Below are 6,138 nucleotides of genomic sequence, written 5' to 3' on the forward strand. Positions count from 1 at the left end.
GTCATGTATTCTCAGCACTAACTCTCCTCACTCAACATCTATGAGTGCTTTAGCTGTGGCTAGGAATGGCCTTCCCAGAATGATGGGGTAGATAGGATTCTCATCCATTTCCAGGACAACAAAGTCTGTGGGAAGATAGTAGCTCCCAACCTTCACCAGCACATTTTCAACTACTCTTATTGCCTGTTTTTGAGTTTTGTCAGCCAATCTGATAATTACATCAGTAGGAGTTAGTTCATTGATTTGGATCATGTTCATGAGGGAGAGGGGCATTAAGTTGATGCTTGCTCCCAAGTCACAAAGCCCTTTGTTAATCTTTGTTTCGCCTATAGCACAAGGAATGTGGAAACTTCCTGGATCATTCTTCTTTGTGGGTGGCCCTGGTTGAATGAGAGCACTGCAATCCCTGTTCATCTTTATTGTCTGTCCACCCTTTAATGGACTTTTTCTGGCTAGTAGCTCCTTTATATACTTGATGTAGAAAGGCATTTGCTGGAGGGCTTTAATGAATGGTATATTTACATCAAGAGATGCAAACATATTGAGGAACCTTGAATACATTCTCCCTGCTACACCACCTTTAAGCCTTTGGGGAAAAGGTGCATATGGGTTCAATACCTCCTTCTTCTTTAGCTCTTCCTTGAGTATGGGTTGAAGTACATGGCTTATTTCTTCCTGGTTTTCCTTTTGATCATCCTAGAGGTGTTCTACTCTATTCATACTCCTCTCATCACTTGTGGTTATCATCTTACATTCATCCCACCTTACTTTCTTTGTTTCTCCCCTTGGATTCTTCTCTGTGTCACTGGGAAATCCATCAGTGGGTTTGGGAATTTGTTGAGATAGATACCCTACTTGGGACTCCAATCTCTTGATGTTTTCTCCTTGGTTTTTGATATTGGCTCGCACTTCTTCCTTAAACACCTTGTTGTCTTGGACTTCTCTACATAAGTTTTCAAGTAGAGCCTCAATCTTTGAGAGTCTATCATCTGTTAGAGATGGTGGATTGAGATTAGGTGGTTGAGAAGGTTGGTTAGGTGGGTGTTGATAGGATCTTTGTGAGGTGTGTTAGTGAGTTATATTGTTGTTGGAATTGAGGTTGTGGCGTCTCTGATCTTAACCTTGGTCTTGTTGATTTCCTCACCCAAAGTTGGGGTGATTTCTCCATCCAGTGTTGTAAGTTTTGGAGTATGGATCATGGATTTGTCTAGGTGAGTTTCCAACATAGTTGGCTTGCTCCCAGTCACCTTCTTCTCCTATATTCACTCCTTCTTGAGCTGGTGATGAAGTGATGGCTGCCGCAACTTGGTTTTCCTTCACCTTCTTAGTAAGATCTACTAGCTGCTTGGTGATTATCTTATTTTGAGCTAGCAATGCATCCATGTGGTTCAGCTCCATTACTCCTCTAGTGTTACTTCTTTCGGAGGCATAGAAGTAGTCATTCTCAGCAACTGTTTCAATGACATCTATGGCTTCTTCAATGGTTTTCTTCTTGTTTAGAGAGCCTCCTGATGAATGATCTACGATCTTCTTTGACTCATAGGAAAGACCTTCATAGAAAATGTGAAGTTGAACCCATTCATTGAACATATCTGGTAGGCATCTTCTTGTTAAGTCCTTGAATCACTCCCATGCTTCATAGAGAGTCTCACCATCTTGCTGCCTGAAAGTCTGCACCTCAGCTCTCAGCCTGTTGATTCTTTGAGGAGGGTAAAATCTTGCCAAAAATTTATTCACCATATCTTCCCAATTTGTTAAGCTCACCTTTGGGAAGGATTCAAGCAATTTGGATGCCTTGTCCCTGAGTGAAAAAGGGAACAAGAGCAGCCTATAGACATCCGGGTTGACTCTATTAGACTTCACAGTGTCACAAATTCTCAGGAAGGTGGTTAGGTGTTGATTGGGGTCTTCATGAGCACTTCCTCCAAATGAACAATTGTTCTGAACAAGGGTGATGAGATGGGGTTTTAGTTCAAAGTTGTTGGCATGTATGTGGGCTTTTGAATGCTACTTCCATAGTTTCCTGGATTTGGATTGATGTAGGAGCCTAGAACTCTCATTTCTTGCCCAGCACAGTTTGCAGGGCCTTCTCTAGCATGGTTGTGAGTTTCTCCTTCATGATTGTTTTCCAAATTTTCTTCTATGTTGGGTTCAAAGTACTCTTCCTCTTCCTCAGCACCAACAATTCCTTTCCCTCTTGCTTCCCTCCTTAGTCTCCAGAGGGTCCTTTCAGGTTCTGAATTGAAGGAAGTTGAAGCTCCCTCTCTTCTCCCTGTCATACAACAGACAAAACTCACAGCAAGAGATAAAATGAAGAGATTATTCTTGTTAGAGTAATTGTTAGTCTAAGTGATGCAAATTATCAAATAGTTAGTGGGTTAGTGAGCAGAATTGAAATTAACAAAGAACGAAAGAAAACAGAGAGGGTAAAGGGAATGAGGAAGAAACTAAACAAACTGAAGAAAATTGACTGAATCAAATAAAGAAATAAAGAAAAATAAAAATGCTCAATCTAGTGAACTTCCAACTTAATCATTGTTGATTCAAAATCAATCCCCGGCAACGGCACCATAAACTTGATGCACGGGAAACTTGTCTCTCAACAAATCTCCCTTCGGCAAGTATACCGAATTGTCGTCAAGTAAAAACTCACAATAGAGTGAGGTCGAATCCCACAAGGATTGATTGGTCAAGCAATTTTAATTGGAAGATTATGCTAGTGGAGCTAAACAGGATGTAGTTGAGAATTACAGAAAATTAAATAGCAGGTGATGTGTGGAAAACGATCCAGCACAAAACTCATCGGCAAGTGTACCGGGTCGCATCAAGTAATAAAACTCACGGGAGTGAGGTCGATCCCACAGGGATTGAAGGATTGAGCAATTTTAGTTCAGTGGTTGATTTAGTCAAGCGAATCAAGTATCGGTTGAGTGATTTTGTAGCTAACAGTGAGTAAATGGCAGGAAATGTAAAGGGAGAGGGATGAATTACAGAAATTAAAGAGACTTGAAAGTAAAGGTGCTGAATATTAAAGAACAAGAAATTAAATGACTGAAACTTAAAGTACAAGAAATGTAAATTGCAGTAACTTAAAGTGCAAGAAATATAAATTGCTTGAATGGAAAAAGGGAATTGAGGACTGGGAATTCAAAATTCAAACAAGGGAAATTAAATTGCAATAATTAACTAAACAAGTAATGAATTAAAATAGACTAGATCTCAAACAGAATTGGAAATTAACTTGCAGCAGGGGTTCACAGAAGAACCAAAAGGAAAATGGGATCTCAGGACTCCAAAGACTAGGTAGCAAAGCCTAGATCTCAATTGCCTTCCCAGATCCAAGTTCACAAAGCAATTAACAAAAAATTTAAGAGGGAGCAGTAAAGGAAATGTAATTGAACTCAATTATGCAGAAGAGAAATTAAAGAGATCTTGAATGGAGATTGAGACAGAAATTCCTCAATTCTTCACACCCAAGACTCAAACAAGAAAAGTAAAAATGCTCAAGCAAGAACGAGGAAGAAGAGAGATCCATTCTCCTCCCCAATTCTCTGAAATCTCTGTTCCTAGCTCTCAATGAAGTCTCAAAAATCAAAAGAAGGTTCAAAAGTCAAAAGTAAAGCAAAAGTTCAAAGCTCAAAAGAAAGGTTTTCTAATTACATCAAACTATCTTCTATTTATACACTTTCTATTCTTGGATCTTGGAATTTGGATGGGCTTTTGATTTGTTGAAGAAATGAATTAAATTGGAGTTTTAATCCAATTTTCAGCCCATGAAAAATTGGCTTCCAGGAGGCTGCCCTGCCCTTGTGGAGGGCAGGGCAGAAAATGGTGCGTGTGGCCCTCGTGCGTGTGTGCTTGGTGTGTGATGCTGCAGGATGCTGCCCTGCCCTTGTGGAGGGCAGGGCAGAGTTTTTTGGTGCGCCAGATTCTGCTGCCCGTGCGTGCTGATGCTGCCGAGAGTCTTTGGTGCGTGCCAATCTGGTGCGCTGGCTGTGCACCACAAAATGCTGCCCTGCCCTCGTGGAGGGCAGGGCAATGTTTCCAAAAGTGAAGTTCCAAGTTCGAAACTTGTTGGAGGCGCACGCTGCTTCTTTTCCTTGGTTTTCTTGGCACCAAAGTCATGCCTAGTTCCTTACTTCCTCATTGTGCCGTGTTCGATTCATGGGGAATGAAAGCAAGCTTGTTTTCTTTTTGTTTGAACGCTACTCCTTCCCTCCTTGTCCTTGTGTTCGAAACCCATAGGAAGCACTAGGAAGCAATTTCCTTTGAATTATTCTTGATTGGAGCCCGATATTGCTCTTGAGGAGGGCAGGGTAGAGTTTTTGCTTCCTTTGGTCCTTGGCATCAAATTGTGCTCCGCCCTTGTTGTGGGCAGGGCAATGTTGCTTTTCAAGGCTTGGCTCATTATGTTGCTCTCCTAGAGGGCAGTGTGCCCTTGTGGAGGGAAATATTTGCTTCCTCCTTCTATGCGCCACACTCTTTTCTCCTTGGGCCACGCTTTCTTAAGCCACGCTTCCTCTTTTCTTCTTTTTTTCACCTTCAAATAATCAAAACAACCACTCAAAGTATCACTAAATTCTCAAGGCTTATAAATCAATTAAAAATCAATTAAATTTAGCTCAAACCTCATGAGTTAGCATCAATTTAATGGTAGTTGCTTGATTTAAACAAGTTATGCATTTTCATTCTAAATCACTTACTTAGGATGCAAGAAAGTGCATAAAGACTAATAAAACAAGTGAAATTAGCTTGAAAAATGGGTATATGATGACTTGTCATCACAACACCAAACAAACTAAGAGAAAATGAAATGAACAAGGAGAGCAAACATATCCTTATTGGCCATGTAGCAGAACTTGATTTATGGAGTTTTTATGCAGACAATGATAACCCAAGTTATTGTTTGCTGTTACATAATATACACCTTTCCTCAAAGGCTTACTAAACTTGCTGTTATAAGGTTTACTCTTTAATTACTCCCTTGCTAACTTTTCTTTTCTTATGTTGCTCAACAAGCTTATTATTCTTTTGGAGGCTTGGTGTCTAATGTTGCAGTAGTAGCCTTTGGCTTTATTTTTTTACTCAACATCTTTCCACCACAGACACATGGCTTACTATTTCTTCCTAGGATCATTGATGCCCAGCATCTCTTTGGATAACTAAATGTTCTGTATCTAAGTTGCTCTTTATTGTGGACTTTCAATTGGCCATCCCAAATCAGTTAATCTAAGTGATCGAGTTTTAAAATACCCCTCAGAATTTACTTATCCAAGCATATCCTAGTATAAGAACACCACAGGCATGTGTCCTAGGGTCCAAGTTATTGGTGTCCAACCTTTATTCTTTGTTTTTCTTGCCACATTGGCTTTTTCTTCTTCCTTTTCTTTCTGCATTTTCTTTTGTTCTCAAGGGCTTCTCTTTATTGATAGGAACCTTTATAACAGCAAGCTAGCTCTCACTTCAATGAAAATGATGCTATGCAGCAATTATTTCATGAGTTATGCATTTAATCAAACACATATACCACCATTAAATTTGGTGGACGAAATTGTGATCACTGTTCTTTAAGTTGTATGAAATTATTATTGTGGCACCAGTTGAATTCACAACTCCGTTCAACTAACCAGCAAGTGTACTGGGTCGTCCAAGTAATAAACCTTACGTGAGTAAGGGTCGATCCCACAGAGATTGTTGGTATGAAGCAAGCTATGGTCATCTTGCAAATCTCAGTTAGGCAGGTTAAAATGGTTTATGGGTTTCGAAAATAGAAATAAGAGAATAGATTATAAAAAGGGATAGAACACTTATGCAGATTCATTGGTGGGAATTTCAGATAAGCGAGTGGAGATGCTGCATGGCTCAAGGACGCCTGCTCTCCTACTGCTTCTACTCAATCCTTCTTACTCCTTTCCATGGCAAGCTGTATGTAGGGCATCACCGTTGTCAATGGCTACATCCCATCCTCTCAGTGAAAATGTTCCTATGCTCTGTCACAGCACGGCTAATCATCTGTCGGTTCTCAATCAAGCTGGAATAGAATCCCGTGATTCTTTTGCGTCTGTCACTAACGCCCAGTCTTCAGGAGTTTGAAGCTCGTCACAGTCATTCAATCCCAGAATCCTACTCGGAATACCA

At 40.3% G+C, this 6,138-nt stretch overlaps 1 non-coding gene across 1 annotated transcript; it reads left to right on the top strand.

Annotated features, from left to right (window-relative positions):
• Positions 1 to 1,585: 1,585 nt before the first annotated feature.
• On the top strand, positions 1,586 to 1,692 carry LOC127747954 (small nucleolar RNA R71). The gene has a single exon (XR_008009899.1). It is a non-coding gene; the product is annotated as a small nucleolar RNA R71 (small nucleolar RNA).
• Positions 1,693 to 6,138: the final 4,446 nt, after the last annotated feature.

Source organism: Arachis duranensis, chromosome 5 (assembly GCF_000817695.3).
Source record: "Arachis duranensis cultivar V14167 chromosome 5, aradu.V14167.gnm2.J7QH, whole genome shotgun sequence".
Lineage (NCBI taxonomy): Eukaryota > Viridiplantae > Streptophyta > Magnoliopsida > Fabales > Fabaceae > Arachis > Arachis duranensis.